The sequence below is a fragment of the Anser brachyrhynchus genome, assembly GCF_964034855.1.
Source record: "Anser brachyrhynchus genome assembly, chromosome: 2".
NCBI classification, from domain to species: Eukaryota; Metazoa; Chordata; class Aves; order Anseriformes; family Anatidae; genus Anser; species Anser brachyrhynchus.
This window is the reverse complement of record NC_137695.1, coordinates 50,701,291-50,720,911: the sequence shown is the minus strand read 5'-3', so window position 1 is coordinate 50,720,911 and position 19,621 is coordinate 50,701,291. Positions and strand designations below refer to the sequence as shown.

At 42.9% G+C, this 19,621-nt stretch overlaps 1 protein-coding gene across 17 annotated transcripts in view; it reads right to left on the bottom strand.

Moving 5' to 3' along the window:
- ATXN1 (ataxin 1) overlaps positions 1–19,621 on the bottom strand; it is a 218,355-nt gene that overhangs the window by 196,236 nt on the left and 2,498 nt on the right. For 15 of the 17 annotated variants that reach the window (XM_080579215.1, XM_080579227.1, XM_080579216.1 and 12 more), the window contains exon 2: positions 15,636–15,771. The gene's annotated coding sequence lies outside the window, so the exon portion shown is untranslated. Of the gene's footprint in view, positions 1–15,119; positions 15,607–15,635; positions 15,772–17,053 lie in introns of those variants that run through there. The other 2 variants (XM_080579230.1, XM_080579221.1) reach the window with 2 other exon arrangements.

Below are 19,621 nucleotides of genomic sequence, written 5' to 3'. Positions count from 1 at the left end.
TTATTCTGTGAATGCAAAGAGGCAGCAGTCCTTGGGCTCCGACAGGTATGTAGGCTGCCACTTCTTGCGTACTTGTACATGAAACACTGCACCCTCCACCTACCCTGCTACCACCACACATTTTTATAAGAACAACGCAAGCCATAATGAACTTACAAGTAAGAGGGTGTGCAAACACACTCATCTGCACACAGATGTGAGGACAGAAGGCTTGCTTCCTTGTTAAAAAAATAAAGGAAAAGAGAAAGCCAGCCCTACTTTATTCTCAGAAAAGAAAGCTCCCTCCTTAATAAGTACTCTGTAGCCACATCTGGATGCTACAGAAGATAACGTTTAACAAATTTCAAGCGACTTTGAGGCTGGACAGTAAAGCCAACACATTCCTTTGCATCTTTTCTGTACCTACACACACTTTTGTATTTGGACCTGTGAATCCAAACCACTTAGTAGCCCTGTGCTATTGACCATTCTGAGACAGTCTTCATCAATAGAAAGTTGGGGTGGGGGAACTAGAGGGAGATTGGAGAAAATGACAGAAAAACACTTCTCTGCTTCTAACCTTACCTCTAGAGAGGGATTCCAAAAACTGGATATAAAATGTCCAAACCTGAAAGACAGTTTTGCCCCAGTTTTCATACGGCATTTTTCAACATATCTGAAGGGCTTTAAAACTTCTGTTCTTATCTGATGAAAACGCTGTCTTTCCTCCTGCAGTCCTGGCATTCTTTGTGGTGAGACTGTTTCAGTATCAATATTAATATTAAAATGTCAAGTTTGTGACACTACATTTCCTGTACTATTTAAAGCATTCAGAACAATTATTATCCGTGAAATATTAAACAGTAAATTTTTGCTACCTGCTTACAGTATCAACAGCCCTGACTGTGACAGAACAGCACTTACACCAGTCACATGCAATTTTATATAGAGATGTATTGTTCAGCTTTTCTAGCAGTACTCATACATTTCCCCAAATTGACTTTTGTTGTTTTTAGCAGAGCTACATATTTATTCTCTTTTCTGGAGTGCAGCCAAGGTCTGAATATCAATCGAATTTACAGCTCTTACTATTTCAGACTTTTGGCCCATATATATTCCACAACTGATAACAAATTTAACATAGGGTGAACCATCAGGTTTTTTTTTTATAAATATTTATGGAAAGGTAATTGTTTCCTATGTTAATTCTGCTGCTCTCAAAAAAAAAAAAAAAAACTTTAATTTTTGCCTTTTTTCCCCCCTCGTTTCAGTACTTAGTTGAATCTTTTTCTTTCATAATTAGCTAAACTGTGGTTACATATCTTTGGCTATAAGAGGTATTTTTATTATAACATGTAGGTGTCTTTAGAAGTAACATACGTTAGAGCACCATAGCTGAGAATGCACTAACCTGCCACTCCTTCCTACCAGGCTGCCAAAGTTTTGGAGAAGCTTTCATATACTAGTACAAACTGAAAACAACAAATGTTTATTCCTGTGTTCAGAAAGGTGTATGTTAATTACAGAGACAGGTTTTTCTCCTTGTCAAAGAACAGCTTTATGAGGAATGGACAAAAATTATGTCAAGCCTTCCATTAACAGACAACTTTACAAGGTAAAGGTCAAATTAAATGTCCCAAATAACTCAAGGGAAGCTCTACTTTCAGTGTACAGCTTGAAGATACCACAAAGTACTTCGGTATCATTACAGAGGTCAGTTATTTCCACTGTTCTCCTCTCTGAAACTTCAAGAAGATTACAGAACGTGCATGCTTCTTTCAGTCTTAATTAACTTCTCTGCAAATTTGAGCCAAAGGGGTCTGATCACAACCCTCCGAAAGCCAACAGAAGGAACGCCAGTGGGAATAGGGCCTAAAACAACATGCCTACAGTAGTCAACAACTCTTGAGCTATATAAATGCTTGCTAATATCTCTATACTGACCGGTCATCAACATTTCCATTATAATTCTTGTACTTGGGGACATTTGTATGCTGGATCCTATCCATACTCCTCTCTAGCCAGCTGAAAGGAATTGTTTTTGAGTGATACAAGGCACCTCCCTCCCCTCCAGAGACCAGCAGACAACTAATGGAGCCCTCATTTTCCACACAAATTAACAGGACCCTGGGGTGAAAGCTAGTTTACCTGCTTTGCTACACTGTGCTGTTGCAGGGTTGTAAAAGGAAGCTTCAGTTTTGTTGCAGGAAATCAAGGGCTACCGGCTTTTTCATGTAGTACGCCATGACGTGAAATAATCAGGGCTAGGAATACAACAAGGAGGCCTGAACAACAGTTAATGAATAATATGCCCTGCAATTCCTCATCATTCTGTTTACACTGAACTGAGAGTTATAAATGAAGTAATATACAGCAAGATCCAGACTGCCAATACAAGGAGCCTGTCAGAAATGCTTTTTAAATATACCAGGGGTAGTGCTAATATCACAGCCAGTATTCTTCCCACCCCAACCAGTGAAACCAGCCTTACATTTGATCCCCTGCTGCACCCAGGAAGACAGCGATGTTAGTCTACAGACCCATGGCAGTATTATAACTGAACTCATTATTTTAAAATGTTTGAAGTACCTTGACAGAAGAGCATGACAGAAGACATAGAAAAACAAATTCCATTCTACAATATGCAATTCATACTAATGTTAATTAATTCACATTCACAACATAAGCTGAAGCCGTTCCAAAAAAAACATTATGATATATTCTGAGAACAAGTACTAGGAGCAAAACGCAGAACTTGGCTTAGTTTAACCAATCTACTGACGCACCATTATACATATTTCCGAAAGGAGTCCAAGTCTATCTTCTCCTTCCTGCTCCTGGAGGGACGTCAGTATCAGGCCCACCACACTGCATTAGTCAACAATCAGCTCTAGAAGTAATTCTCCTCCTTTCTGCAGAAATCGGTTGTTAAGTTAAGAGGGGCAATATTAACAGTTTTCAGCAGTGATGCAATAAAATTTGAGTGGAAACCCAGCCCCTGGGGGGGCCCAGACTTCCACAGTAAAATATGGTCCTCCCTTCTCTTGTCCTTCCAGGACTCCTGATATCTACCAGCTCACGCTCAGGCGTCCCTGGATGCCTGGAAGCAGAACGGCAAGATGGACAGGCATGTGCAAAATGATCCTGCCACAGCCCCCCAGAATTTCCAGCTGCTCTGCTCACCTGCATAAGATGTAATTCTGCTGAAGAGAACTTGCTGAGACCCCAGAGCACCCCACTCTGCAGAAGGTGAGACAGAGACAGCATGACAGACACCAGTAACATGGCACTAGCTAAGTGAGGTGAACTCTACATGAAGGCCAGCAGCGGGTTCAATCGCTGGTGCAGAAGCTTCTCAGTGTTTTGTCTGAAGTACAAACACACAGAGTTGATGTACTTGTGTTGGCAGGTGAACAGATTTGCTCTCAGTAGTAACCACAAATTCTTTTCAAGTCCTGAGCAGAAGTAAAGAGATGACCCAGGTCAATACTCATACATTACACACCACAACCTCTCTCAAATACATGAAAAAAAAACAAAAACAAAAAGCTCAGCTACAGAGCAAACCCCGCTCACACACACCACAAAAACTCTTTATTTTCCACGCCCATCCCCAAACGCAAATTCTCCAAAGGCTGAATACCAGCTCTTCAGAAAGGACTCCAAGCCCATCAGAGCATCAAGCTCCCTGCCAGCCTGCCAGCTCCGAACTACAAGGCGCTTGCACATTACACAACTGCCCAAATGCTCGTGGTTCCCCACCAGGTACAGCGATGCACTTAGCATCTAGACAGCATCTTGTGTTAATTGCACACCTACTTGAACGGGTCACTGTAAAAAACCACACACGGAAATTTTACTAGTGAGAAGGGAAATCAGTGGCTACAACTGCAAAGCGCTGTGTTGCTAGCCAGAGACGGAGAGCACACAATCCAATGCTGAACAACTGCCAGCAAGGAGGAGTCCCAGTTTAAGGCCTCAAAAACACTTGGAAAGCTGTTACTTGGCTGATTACGTCTCTGCTGAAAGGGTAAGATTTCAGAGTAGTGTGCAGAGCAGATTAGACGCACGGCTCCCAGTACAGCTAGCAGGAGCTGCAGATCTGAACCACCACACACACTCTGCAACTATACCCCGGCGCGCACGAGCAATGTAACGTGCCTCTGAGCTCTACTATGATAAAAATAATTGCATATCAACAAGACTGTAGTCCACGGCCAATGACCACAACACTCTCTTTGAAATGAACTGGTCTGTAAGAAATTTTAAAAACCAAATGAAAGATATGGTAAAATTCGTATCAAAAAATAGTAAGGGCAGTGACTCTGAAAAAAAAAAGGGACAATTTGGTATTTGCAGTGTGTACAAGATGTCTTCATACACTTTCCTGATTCCTTGCCAGTAACTATTCAAAAAAGACCACTTAACAAGCAAACAGGTCTTCAGCACAACAAATAATAAAAAAGAGAGCAAAGCTTGTGCTATTTAAATATCATGAAACATTCTGCTAATCATGCACAGATGGAAGTACAGACGCTTCTGCCAGACGCCTTGTTCAGAAACTTTGCTCTATTTTTAATTATTTGATGCACAGAGGACCTGTTTGCTGATTAAAAGGGCATTGCCTTTAAAAGGACTCTATCAATATGGAGTCTAGTCTTGTTTTTAATAGAGATTTAAAAAGTACTAACTCATATCTCTGAACTCACTGTACCAATTTATCTCGTCTTATAAGCATGTCGTTGCTTTTTTTCAGATACTTCTCTCACCTTGAGAGACTGCCTATATACAGGAAAAGTGAAACTAACTACTTGCAATCTCTTGTCAAATACGCTGAGTAAATCCATTTGGATAATGCATATTTTCCAACAATTTCCTTCCGTTTGCATCTCTTTTGGTATTATCTATAACAAGAACAGGTATCAATTTTTAGATAAAGGCATTATTTTTGACAGCTTTCCTTTCAGTCAAAAGCATAGTTTTTTTGTTTTTTTTTTGTGAAAACATCTCCAAAACTTATCAACCAAAATACTTATTGTTTTTTCAATCTACTATAACCACACTATTGTGCCAATAGTCAGATCTTGGCAAAAGCACTTGTAATGATATAAAAAAAAAAAACAACAACCAACTGTGGGGGAAAGAAGCAACCCTCACATTTTTTCACTTCATACCTTCTGTGAACTTCACTCATTCAGTGGGTACTTCATTCCTGTACTTCCCCACAGCAGTCAAGGAATTTTTCCCTCAGTGAAGAGCCTCACTCAGAATGCACAGCACGTTCAATTTCTTTTTTTTTTTCTATTCTTTTTCTGAATTAAGTGCTTTTCAAACATTCTTTTTTGGCTTAGTTTACAATTTATCTCAAAAGTTTTGTAACCTATTACCATAGCATTTTGCCAGTATGAAAATGCCTGGAAACCAAGAAAAACAGTCCAAGCTATTGCTTTTGTGCCATCAGTATAGTATGTAAAAATATATTTTTAAAGCTTACTAATGTTACCGATTTAAACTGCTGCTATTAACACAATAAAAGAGTCCTCTGACTAGCAGACCACATGATATGATAGGAAAGTAACAGTGACCCCTTTATCTTATGAACAAATGACCCAAAGAGGGTGGCTCCCGACTCATGCTCAGGTACAGAGAAAACAGCTGAGTTATTTTTAAACTGCCAGCATGTAATATTATACAAACAGATAAATGCAACTAATTTGCTAGCAACCAGCTGATCAGCCTGAAAAGCAAGACACCAGCTGAAGAGACAACTGCAGCTGGAAGCCAGGGAAGACTGGCAGGGGCAGGCAGGACTGAAAATCCAATGTTCAGCCAGTGAAACGGGCACCCACAGTGAAGCTTCAGAGAAGAAATAAAGGTTTTTTTCCCATGAGGAGAAGGGGAGGGCCGTATGGAGTGAAAGGCTTGTCCGGACAGATCGTCAGGGTTGCAAAGCTCAGAAACCAGCTATGACTAACGAGGAAGGAAGAGAGGTAGATGAAACGACATTCAAATGCGCAGTTCTGCAGAAAATTACTGAGGTATTGAAACCCTCTAAGTAGAAATGGATGTTAGAGACACAGAAATACACACAGAAATCAAGCCCAAGAAAGGGCTAGCAGGCAACCAAAGCAGCAGGCAGGTAGCGAAGCTGGTGAGGCAGCCGTACAAGTAGGCCAGGCAGCAGCAAGAAATGCTGAGCACAGGAGAAACTCAGCAGAGAAGGAAGGGGCTGAGGAGAAAGATTAATTGGCCAGCCACAAAACAATAAAGTCTGGAAAAGGCTACAGCAGGACAGAAGGATGAAGGGGCAAAACATTGCTTGGCTTTATAAAGAAAGATTAGTCTAATTCACCAACACGTCCATCTAAAGACTGGAAAGACAACTGATGACACCTGACTGAGGAAGTTCTCATTCCCTCTTCCCATGAAGGAAAAGCCAAGCTAACACTCGACTATGGCAGCACCAACCAAACAGCGTCCTGTCAGCAAAGCTGACCTGCCACCAGCAGCTCCAACTTCATAAGGCCTTGGCTGCCCCCAGAGAAGCCAAGCCAGATGCCATGCTCTGACACACTGCGTTTACATGCTTGTGGTTCTGCTTCAACCACCAAAGCAAGCAATGGAGGTGGGAACCAGACCCCTCAATCCGCTGCTGGCCCTGACTGAGCACCTCAGTGCGATAAAGGACGCGCAGAGTTCATGCTGCCCAAGGCGAGGACAGCAAGAGCCTGGCCGCGGCCGCTCGGGCTGCACAGCACTGCTGGTTTCACAGAGACACGCCAGCTAAGTAAGGCGCTGTATAAACAGCCCCAGACATTGCAGCCAGCCCGCTGACAGCTCAGGCAAACGGACCTCATAGTACCGCTGCAAACGGAGCAGAAGTGTGTCTTAGTTTGCATTTCTTCCATTCCTTTCAACCAACGTGACGTTCAGCAAGTTCAAGTCCTTAGGTAACTGGCGTGTTTGATTGCTGCTGTTTAATGTGTTGCAGATGCTTACTATGTACCTTCTATCCATCTTCATTTTCCTTAGGGCCCTTTTTGGCTGTACTCTAACAGATAACAACATCTGGAGAGCAGTGTCATGTAACAAATGCCACTCATGAAGTTTATTATCATTACTTTAATTCACTCAGTCGCCGCACACTGTATTTCCCCTGAATCTGCCACACAGCTGCAAGCAAAATAACCTCGAGGTGACCAACACATTCTAGGACATACCCAAGCTGGTTTGTGGCAGTCTCATACCTGAAGAAACCAGGCACAAGGACTGAGTAATTCCTTCAGCTTGCGCAAACATGGGACAAAATAAAGACTTGTATTTTTTATTCAGTCCTTCCAGTATCGTAGTATCACATATATTTTAAGTCCCTCTATAACTTACTTGTGCACTACCCAGAAAAAAGACACAGTGCAATTTTAAACTATAGGTTATTGGCCCACGACACCCACCATCCCCCTCTTTCCCCATCAAATACAATGCAGGCCTTGAAACACATTACAGAGACTGTATTGCTGTGTCAGCTATCACCCCACAATTTAATTAACCGTCACGTTCAAAAAGCAAACGTCAAATGACTTCCAGGGCTGTATCAACAACACGTATCAGGCCAGATCACAGCGAACATCCAAGAAAATTTAGCAAGATTGATAGCAGGAAACCTAAAACTCATCCTTGATTGAAAGAAGAGACAGACAAGACTTAACTGGAAAGGTAAAGCAGCTTTCCAGTTCTGCAAACCAGGAGATGCAAAGATAAAGTGCTTGCCCAGATCCACCTGTTTGCCTTTGGCCTTTCCACCAGCCCTTGGGATGTACTGCTCCACATGTTAACAAGATGCGTTTGTTTTGTTCTGTTTCATTAAAACTGGATGCTCGAATCTTAAAACAATAGTATGAAATCAGTATGCCTGACAAATGGCATTAATATGACTTTTTGCCTGACCAACAAGATGGCCTTCTACGATAGGGTTACAACGCTGGTGGATAGAGCAACTGACGTCATCTACCTGGACTTGTGCAAAGCATCTGGCACTGTCCCACATGACATCCTTGTCTCTAAATTGGAGAGGCATGGATTTCACGGATGGACCACTTGGTGGGTAAGGAATTGGTTGGATGGTCACACTAAATAAGTTGCAGTCAACAGCTCAATGTCCAGGTGGAGATCAGTGACGAGTGGTGCGACAAGCAGTGTTCCTCAGGGATCTGTATTGGGACCGGCACTATTTAACACCTTAGTCAGTGACATGGATGGTGAAATTGAGTGCACCCTCAGCAAGTTTGCTGATGACACCAAGCTGTGTGGTGCAGTCAACATGCTGGAAGAAAGGGATGCCATCGAGAGGGACCTGGACAGGCTTGAGAGGTGGGCCTGCGCAAACCTCATGAAGTTCAACAAGGCCAGGTGCAAGGTCCTGCACCTGGGCTGGGGCAATCCCAAGCACAAATACAGGCTGGGCGGAGAGTGGATTGAGAGTAGCCTTGAGAAGAAGGACCTGGGGGTGTTGGTTGATGAGAAGCTCAACATGAGTTGGCAACGTGCGCTTGCAGCCCAGAAAGCCAACCGTATCCTGGGCCACATCAAAAGAAGTGTGGCCAGCAGGGCGAGGGAGGTGAATTCTCCCCCTCTTCTCTGCTCTCGTGAGACCCCACCTGGAGCCCTGCGCTCAGCTCTGGGGACCCCAGCACAAGAAGGACATGTAAGAATTAGAACCAGTCCAGAGGATGGCTGCAAATATGATCAATGGGCTGGAGCAACTCTCCCACGAGGAGAGGCTGAGGGAGCTGGGGTTGTTCAGACCAGAGAAGAAGAGGCTCCAGGGAGACCTTACAGCGGCCTGCCAGTACCTAAAGGGGGCCTGCAGGAAAGCTGGGGAGGGACTCTTTGTCAGCGGGTGCAGTGATAGGACAAGGGGGAATGGCTTTAAACTAGAAGAGGGAAAATTTAAATTAGATATAAGGAAGAAATTTTTTACTGAAAGCATGGTGAGGCACTGGCACAGGTTGCCCAGAGAAGCTGTGGATGCCCCATCCCAGGAGGTGTTCAAGGCCAGGCTGGATGGGACTTTGGGCAACCTGGTCTGGTGTCCCTGCCCATGGCAGGGGGGTTGGCACTGGGTGGTCTTCAAGGTCCCTTCCAACCCAAACCATTCTGTGATTCTATGATTCTGTGAAATTAAGATCTTGTAGTAGTTGAAGGGTCATGTTCACAGACAGTAGTGTTTTACTTGCACAAATATTGATAGAATAACCCCTATTGGCATGTCTGGGGTGAAATATTTTAAGTAAAAGTTCAATTTTAATGACAAGGAACACTGCCTCCCCTTGCTGAGGGAAGAAAATACCATTGACCAAATCTGTAGTCCTTAGCAGCAATCTCTTCTGAAATCACAGGCAATGCTGCCTAAGTAGAGGCTCAGTCTTTAAAGCAGTACTGGTTAGCCTGAAGAGGAAGATGAATGGAGACTGGCTTGGACAACTCATGGGTGGATAATCACCACTGCAACCTTTTGCCTCTGAGCAGGCAGATGAAGATCATCCCAAATTATCAACCCATAACTCTTTGGCTGCCCCTGTAAAATGATTCTGACACCGAGGCTCGGGAAGAAAAAAAAGGAACTTATTTTTGTCTTAAAAATAAGAGAAATCATCACCCAAGTTACAGCAAACATACAAACAGACAGAGTGTAATTGTGTTAGTATTTGAATTCTGTACTTCAAGCCACCTTTGATCAACTTGATTAACATCCCTTTCAAAAATTTTATAGCTGGTGTACTTCATGAACACAATTAAAGTAGATTAATCTGCTCTGAATTGTACATTTCATAAAATTACTGTTCTTCTGATTAATCTTACAAAAAACACATGTAACTACATACAAATGCATTTTTCTCATTGATAAAATAAGCCTGTGACAGAGTTTCCAGTACCTGGCCAAGAGATATCACTGTGAATATCTAATAAATCAGCAAGCCCGATGATGCAATGTCATGTGAGCTAATACACAAAATACTACGCTTCTCCTTCTACAAGAAAAGCAGCCCAATTCTCAGCTTACAGCACGAGTGCCTAAAATCCAATTCTTTAGGTAACAGTATCTGTGGGACAACGCTGCCAGCTAGCCAAAGGGACTGCTGTTGATCCACAAACCTTCCTCTACTGAAGTCAACGATAAAACGTTAATCAAATTCAATGGCATGGTTTCACACGGTTGAATTTCAGAGCCATTGGGTCTGAAAGGGACCCCGATCTGCAGGATAGACTCACTTTGACCTTACCGAGACTGCCATGAACAGACTGATGTTACTTCACCCCATAAATCCCCTCGCCTGGTGCTGTAGCTAAGCGCCGCTGAACTCAGGTACCCTCTAAAAACACTGTAACACAGTAATTAGCAGTGAGGCTTGTAATGCATTCCCCAGCCAGAAACAAGTGTTGCTGTGGAACTAGAGCAAAAGAATGTGGAAAGGGGTTGGGGAAGGATAAAGAAAAACAGGTAACAGCAAGAAAACACAGTGATATTTTATTTAAGTATCTCATATTAAAACAAGGCAACAACTACCATTACCAACTGAACTGTCAAACAGGTATTACAGGAAAATGGTGATTTAAATATATATATATATATATATTTCCTTTAAAATGGGTTATTTCAGTGGAGAGGTAAAATGATACACAGGAGATACATCTGACACAAGCTCTTATTTCCTTATGTCTGTGTTAGGTTTTGTTTTGATTTTTGGAGAAATGATATACTTAACATCCTGTTTGCAGACTGTTCTATTCCGGACACAATTTTAAAATGCAACCGCACCAGTAATCTACATCCCCCGTTTATTTTTTGGCATATAACTGCATCACTCACGTTAAGCTTACCGTTAACTGTGAACTGTTAACATGTCTTAGTGCGGTTTCAATGTTCCTATGGCAAGGCTAAACAGCATTTAGAAAACAATGATATCCCCAGGCCCGCACTGTAGTTTCTGAAGCACAGATTAAGCATGGTATTCTGCTCAACAAGCTCATCACTGTTAAGTAACTCATCAGAAAATAAAGAGGGAATTACCAAATGGGAATTGCCAAGTAATTAGTTCTCTGAAGCAGATGACATACAACTGTTAAAGGGAGGGGCTTCCCTGTTAGTCATATGTCAGAGTAGAGCCTACTAATCTGTAAATAAAAATGCATTACATATGATTAGTGCTATGGGTTTTTAACCACTAGTGGTACGTGAGGGATTAACTCGCAACTTTTTCCAGCGTGATAAGGCACCAAGATTTTTTTCTCTTGCACACAATGAATTTTCAAACCGTTCTGGACCACTTTGCTGTCAGACCACCTGAGGAAAGCTATGGATGCAGCCTAGTACCAGAGTTGATGTGCTCAGGGGCTAAGGAAGAGGACCAATGCTTTTACTACCATAGTAACCAGAAAAGGCACTCCCTACTCAGCTGCTACACGTGATGCTGAAAAGGAACGGCACCAATGAGGAAATACTCTCTGGCACAAAAATTCTGAGTGCAATAAGGAAGGATTAAGCCTGCTTTTTGTAATTATCCTTCTCCATTAAAGCCTGATTTTCTTTCAAGTAGCTAGTCTCACAGCAATGTGAAATTTGCAAAACTACAAGGGCCTTCATGCGTGGGTACCTGACAAACAAAAAAGGTGGTAACAGTCACAACCACACTCCAATACGAGTGAGAAACACTTAAACTTTTGTCCTTTTTATAGACTGAAGAGTGACTCAATAAATCCTTAAGTCGGAGTTTCAGTTAGTCTCAAAACGGGCTGATCACTAGAAAATAAAGAAGGAATTATCAAACTGGGGGTTTGCCTCCATCGCAGTACCTCACCACAAGAAGCCTCCCAGCTAACAGATTCAAAACCAGATGCTGCCTGGATCTGGACTAGCTTTCAACCAAAAGCATACCCCTGGTATCAAGGCATGGCAAAATCCAGCGGGCAGCCCCTGCCCAGCTCACACAGCCAAGGGAGAGGGAAGGAGGAGAGCATGCACAGACACTGAGGCACACACTAAACTACCGATCAGTGATGGTAATCTCAACGTTGTGGCCCTCAGCCCTTCAAAGTGCACTGTCTCTCCAACACTTACTCCAGCACCCAGAAGACCACGCTGAGGTAATGCCGGCAAGCCACAACGCGGGACAGATCCTCCACAGTCCCTTATTCCAGCTGCAGGCACAGCTTTTTAAAAGCACACGCTGGAAGGTGAATCAAACCTCAGGTCTCGGCTTATATCACGTTACATACGTGAGCCTACTGCTTTTATCTAGGCAGATCACTACACTCAGCTCCATTTAGACTTCAGACCGTGTTGCAAAACCTTCAATCAATCTGACATCAGGCTAGCAGCATCTGCCCAGGGAACAACAGAGCAGAACCATGAAAGGTCACCGCCGAGGTGACGGGGCAGGGCTGAGGAGGCGGCAGAGACTCATTTCTGAGATCGTACTCTGCATTCACATCTTTTCATTTAATTTACCAAAGCGTTATTCACTCACACACAAAACAAACAATTAAAAAAAATTAAAATGATTTCTAATTACTCTCCAATTATACCTAGTTCACATCTTCGTTTCACTTGTGCTCTTAATACGTTCAAAATCTCCACCACCTGCCTTCTTTTAGCCCTACAGCCATTGTAGGCCTTGACAAACAGTGTAAGAGGGAAGAAATAAGATCAGCTATGATAAAACAACACCGATAGGGCAATCAAAAAATTGCCTTCGGACGCACTAATATAGAGACAGATTACCTCTCTTTACATTCACTACAAAATATTTTAAAAGGATAGATTGTGGTTCATTTACAGAGAACAGCAGCCAGAAGCCTACATAAAGCAGAACTTACGCCTTATGTAAAAAATAAGCCATACGAAGTAGTGCACAGCTATACTTCTGGAAAATTCAGCAAAAAAAAATTATTACAAAAAGGCTGTGGCTGTAAATTCAACCCGATACTATAATATGATTCATAGATATCAAGTGACTCGAGAGTGGAAAAGATTAAAAAGAACTCTTTAGCTGTTAAGATGTCCAGTGTCTCATGCAAAATCCTCTCAACACAACCGTTTAAAAGAAGGCATTGAGTTATTTGCCTGCATGGAAGGATGGAAGGAGGCAGTGCATGCTCCAAACAAATAACAATAACTCTATGGTTTTTAGCTCAGGCTAAAATTAACTGAAGTCAGGATTGAAAAAAAAAAAAAGCCATATCTCAATGTATGCAATCTTCGTTTTACTAAGCCCAATGTCCTCAAACAGGCAAAAAGCACAGCAGACTCTGCAAGGAAGCTGCTGGAGCTGGAGTGGTGGGCACACCTGAAGCTTGCACACCAAAGCAGCTTTACTCCCAGCAGGCAGGCGACTCCTTGTGTGAGTAAAGCTATGAAATACACATCTGGGGACACCAGGACCAAAGCAATATTTCCAAGGCCTGATACTGGACGTGATCAGTGAAACGTGCCCAATGCTCAGGCCCTCTGACAGATACTGTGGTAATAACTCAGGTCTGCATGAAATGGAGCGGGCTGCTGTCACCTTTACCCCTGAAACAAATGCGAGCGCCGGAAAAGATGCTGTGCTGTAGCATACAGTGCTCGATCTCGATCTGTGAAACCTATTTGTGGCTGCTCACTGCGCTGCTCCGGGTCACGTTTGTTTCACGTGTTACTACTTTGAGCTCCCTTCTGTTAAGTGACAGAGATAACGCTTGCAAGCAGGCAGTTGCTATCTCAGTAACTTCTACTTTACTTATTTATACAGTGGGCCTGATTTTGATCATTCCCTAGAGAAAACAAGAACTAACGAGGCCAACAGAGAGGTACCCCAAACTCAGTGACTAAAACGGCATGTCCAAGAACAAGAAAAGCAGCAGAAATAAACCTGTTCTAAGGTCCACAAAAACAACCCTATACTTCAAACTCCACTGGTACAGGAAAAAAAAAGCAGTATAGTCCGTATTCCTGTCGTGCCTGTAGCTGAGCCAACTACAGCAGCCTTAACTAGGTTATTTTTTTTTAAATGCAAAATGTTCGTAACATATATTCATTTTTATGCAATCACAGGAAACGCCAGACGCTAAAATACTTGAGGTGACTTAGCGATAGGTTGTGGGTAGCACAATGTGATTATTCACAGGATTTGACCAATATACTACAAGTGATTACTTCTAGTTAACAGACAGAAGCCTTTCCTGTAGTAATTGTTCCTGTAAATAAATACAATTTCATACAACCTAAGCCAATTCTGAAAAAAAAAAAAGAAATGCTTTGTGGAAATGTTCATGTCATAACAAAAAGCTTCCTTCTATTTGATCTCCCAAGCCAAGAGCTGCTACCAAGTCAGTTTTCTTCCAAAACCGAAAGATGAAATGTGTCAGCGCACGGGCACTTTGTCTGGCTTTTCAGTCTCCAGAAGTTTGTATCGCTCCAAAGAGGTATATTGGTTACAATCCACCCCCACCGTTCAAGCTCATTTGTAAACCCTAAGAGGCATGTCTTTACATGTAACTGCTTGCTTAGACAACTTCCCTTTGGAGCACAGCACCCTGCCCCACAGCCACAATAAAATGCAAATTATGTGCCACACACTTCTCTATGACATGCTGTACACATTGAAAAGTTATTCTACAATGAAGACTTTCTGGTCAGCCCCTCACAAATAGAATGCTATAGTAATTGAATTTTCTGGCTGCGCATAGGGGAAAAAAAAAAAAAAAACACCCAGAATTTCTGCAAGTAACCACTACATTTAAATTTCTTTTATTTAAAGACACCAGCAATTTTCTTATGACCTTATATCTCTTTTTTTTTTTTTAAGCATTAGCAGTATTGCCAATCCCAAGCACTCAAAAATCATAAAACAGGTCCAAAAAAATCAGGCTGGCTTAATGACAATCAGATTAAAGAAATAAAATAAAAATTTATGTTCTTTTTATTGGCAGTATGATTGTTGAGCCTTGAGACTTGGTTCTTTCAAGGTATTCTCCCCAGCCATATGGGAAGGAGGGGGAGAGGAAAGGAAGAGGAGAGGGAGCAGAGACTGATAGATGTGCACGGTTACATCCTCTGGTTCCAGAATTTCAGGGCAACAAAATCTGAAAAATTGCAAACATACCTCAAACTAGTGTAAAAGACACCCAGGCATGTCAGTAGTGACTGGCTATCCTGGCAAGTATCCTCATGTCATACACAGTTTAGCACATGAGAAAACCAGGATGCTGGAAAAGTCCAACAGGCTGCAAGCAACAAGAACCACTAAAAATGTTCATAAAAGCGCAGGGAGGATTTATATAATTACATGCGTGGCATTTTACAACAAAAAAAATCAAGGCCTGTAAACTTTTCCATTCATACTACAGTCTTTTAGCAACTGAGCGTACTCTGACCTGAGGTGAACATGAAACCACTCATCTGGAACCCAGTGTCCTGTAAGTCACCAAACTGAGTCACCAGCTAATGGAATTTTTCTGACGAGAGTTTCTCAAGGACCTCTACTGCCAGGCAAGGGAAGTACAAACATTTCGTGGGAAGGTAATCACAGACACCACACCGTTCAGGTGTCCGTGTTGACCAGAACCCAGAGCAGACAGTGTACGCTTGTTAGAGGAAATAAAAGGCATTACTTTCTCACCTTATTGACAGTGCATCTCTGTATGGCGAAAACAAAAGCAAAGGTGGTCACTGTGCTACAGGGGTCAACAATAAATTCACAGCTTGTGTTGCTTTTCTGTCTGGCTTGGCCTGCGATGTGACTCTTGATCCAGAAGCTGAGGAGATGGGAACCAACATGAAAAGAAACAAAAACACAATTAAGAATCAAGCAATTTACGAGATGCTAAATCACCCCAACTAAGACTGAGAAAGGCTGCTTTTACTATTACTCAAGCACGAATAAAACTATGGATTTAATCCCGCAGCCAGAGCACATACAGGAGAGAACGTAGCCCATTTAGTCAGACTGAGTGCTCTTTTCCTAAATGTGATCTTAATGAGGTGAAGAATCATAAGCAAGTTGAGATGACTGTCATTGCTGCCAACAAAACATATTTTGTTTGAGGAGGGGCATCATCCAGAAAACCTACTCCTGCGACTACTAAAATCAGATGAAAAACAATCAGCTTTGGGAATGTAGCATTACCTTGCGCCCTGCTTTGTCAAGGTAACACTGGCATGCTAGAGGTGATGCATTTTACCCCAAGTGCCCAAATAATATGATTAAAGGAAAACACTACCAGTGTGATTTTTTCTTCTATTTCTGAATTTTTCTTCAGTAAAATTACAAAGAGCCAGCATTGAATTTCTGCTGACATCACATATTAAACAAAATACGTTTTGTTTTTTTCACTTGGAATCTCACCAAGTATTTTTATCACTCTTGGGACAATAAAAGGATTTAGTGAGACCGTTTCTGCCTCACTGAGAAGCATTTTTGTTGTTTCAGTTTATGAGCATACTTACTCGTTCCTATTTATGGAAGGATTTACACACATACTTAACTCCAGATAGGTTCTTTAATCAATCCTCATTCAGCAAAACCCTCGCTGGGACATGTACTGAAGTAACTTTGCAGACTGGGACTGATACACGCACACAGATTTGCATGTGTTTTAGAGCCATCCCAGACTACAGCTCGGGGTGGGGGGAGCATCAAGCATTACACTCTCAATGTATGTGCTGAGATCAAAAAGGAACTAAGGTCATCGATTCAGTTTTCATCTTTTCACAGAAGTCTGGAGTCTGCAAAGTTTCTTACATTTAAAAACATGAGTCATGTATCAGCTAAGCCAAAACCAAGCTAAAATCCTCAACTTATAAAGAACGTGAACCACTGTACAAGACATGCATATGACCTCAGATTCCAAAATACAGTGCCTTTGTCCAAATACCTACTTATTTATTTATCTCACTTAAGAGACCTGTATAAAAGCACAACAAAATGAGGAGGTCAGGATTTTCAGCTTGCAAAGCTTAGGCTTTGAAAAGTATACAAGTTCCTGCCCAGAAGTCACTGGAATATAGCAGGCCAGTTCTTTGAACTGCACTATTTACCTGTGCCAAGCCTGTCGTACTTCTATTCCTCGTGCTAATTATATTTTTATTTGCTAAAGCAGAGGTGGTTACGGTAGCCTCCAAAGGGACCTCCATTTAAATCTGTTATCTGAACTCTGTGACTTGTACACAGTGTGCCTGTACAGTCTCCCAGATCGGAACTCACTCCGAACCTGTGTGCCTGGCCTGAGACTGCCCCACCGCCCGACTCCTCTCACGGCGCACCAGCGCGAGCTGCCTCCCACACTGGAGCAGGTCTGCAACCAGCGAACGCTTCAGGCCATCTATGCAATTCTGACACGCATTTCCTTTAAGCCCTGCGACACTTCTTCATTGCATTTCCCCTTCAATTAGTACACCACAACAAAAGCAACTACACTGCATGAGCAATGACAATGACAATCCTGGCTGCCATGTACCAAGACGGGCCGCTCAACTTCAGCGAGGGGAAAATTAGGCCTTTATTTTGCTTTACTAGCTATGGTGTTAAAACAATTATTTTCAAATTCTGATGTTTAAATCATTAGTTGCTTTTCAGGTGACTGCATTTAATGCCTATTTTCTTAATTAACACGAAACTAGGCCACTGGATCTATTACATAAAAAAAATTGTTAAATGAAATTCCAGGTCTCTTGTAAGAGTATCTTAAAATAAGACTAGTTTTTTCAGCCTTTCTGAATAAATCAAATCAGGCCAGAAGGGCAAGAGAGAAGAGTTTCACTGTTTATTTTCAAAAAGTCTTTTAACTCTGTATATATGGCCTTTTTGAAAATAATTACTTTCTAATGCTCTTAGTCACACAGGTAATTTGTCTTACAATAAAATATGTATAAGCAGCACGAGGCAGGCAGCGGCTCACTCTACAGGAGCCGTGCTGCGTGCGATCATTTCACTTTCTGCAGCCGGTCCCCCTAGCAGGCTCTTCTATTTCCAGCCACCCCCTCGGCACAGTGGCCCATAGCGGAGGCGGCCGTGCAGAGGGGAGGATATTCCTTCCTAGCACGGAAAGCAAGTCAGTCAAGGCTGTTCTTCAGTGTATGAAACTGCCTATCCATGCTCTCGCCCCTCTGAGGAGAAATGCCTCCGGGCTGAGACCTGCCAGCTCACCGCACCGGGACTGCCGGCCACTGCAGGAGCCGAGCCGCTGGCGGGCGTTCCTCCTTCGTCCTCCAAGTGCGCCGCTGCAAGCCCAGCGCTGTTAAAAATACCTGTTTCGCTGAGACGGTTCTGGGCAGCGTTACACTCCTGCCTGGTACTACGAGCTGCGGGCGCCGGTGATTTCTCATCATCGAGACACGAAATCCTCCGGGCCAAGCTCCATAGCAGCGTAAATGCACACGAGATTAGTGGCTGGGAGAGAGGTGTTCGCCGCTTCGGCACGTGGCTGAAGCAGCTCCTTCATCAGGCAAAAATCCTATTAAAGCCCACAGTGCTTTTTGCCGTAAAAAGAGAGAGAGAAAATTATGGCTATACGCAGCAGATCACTTTCTGAGCTCTGTTACTCTACTACATGCCTGGATTAAGTCCAATAAATGGAGTTATTCTAGATATACACCCGTGTAAGTGGCTCGCAAGCCAGTCCACTGGAGTCGCTCCAGGCTTACGGCATTAGAGCAGAGCGCCAAATTTGGTGCCTTAAAAAAATTATACCTGCATTTGTGCAAGGGTGGCACAAGTTAGTGGTGCCCTAGCACTGAGAACGAAGAGAGACAGACATTCCTCGGTTAAACACATTTTTAAGAGCAGTACCCAGCTCTAAGCTAATTAGACTGCATATTTTTTCAAGGCATTACAAACTTCGGGGCAGAAAGTCTCCTGTTCTACTGCTATAATATTTAGATGAGCACAAATGGAAATAAAAGGCAAAAAAAAAATCAGAATATTGGAAATGAATTATTTGTTGATAAAAAAATTGGTTTTAATACTGTATACTCCTTGGGATTTTTAATCACGATAAAAATGATATTTCACCTAAAACATAAAAGGGCCCTGTGCTCTCTGAGAACCACAGAGAGACTTAGCAGCTGTGAGTGCCGATAGAGGCAGCCGATATTACCAGTTTTAATTTCACTGGCCATAGCGTGCTCAGCACCTTGCACGTGAGCGGAGAACTCCAAGGCTGTGGCCTAAAATCCCAGCGCTTGGATGGGAGCTGCCACAAACTTCCGACCGACCGCAGGCACCGAACGGTTAAAGGAGCCAGCCGCGGAGAAAGGGAAACTCCGAGGAAAGTTTTATGCGAGCTTTTATAAGCGAGGTGCATTCTTACAGAGCACCACACCTTTGTTAATTTGCTAGCAGCGAAGGCAAGCAAGCGGAGCTGAGGATTTAGCTAACTTGATAAGCATGCCACACGCCGCCTGATCCGCCCGATACCACCGGGTACGCGGAGAACACCCTTCCCGAGAAGTTCAGCCATCGGGAAATGATCGCCGGCATCCTTCAATTTTCTGCAAGAACAAGCCAGCGGCCGAGGCGGCCGCGCAGCACAAACGCGGCGCACGCAGGGCTCGAGGTAGCCCGGGCACACGCCACGCACGCACACCTGAATGGACGAGGAATCCTGT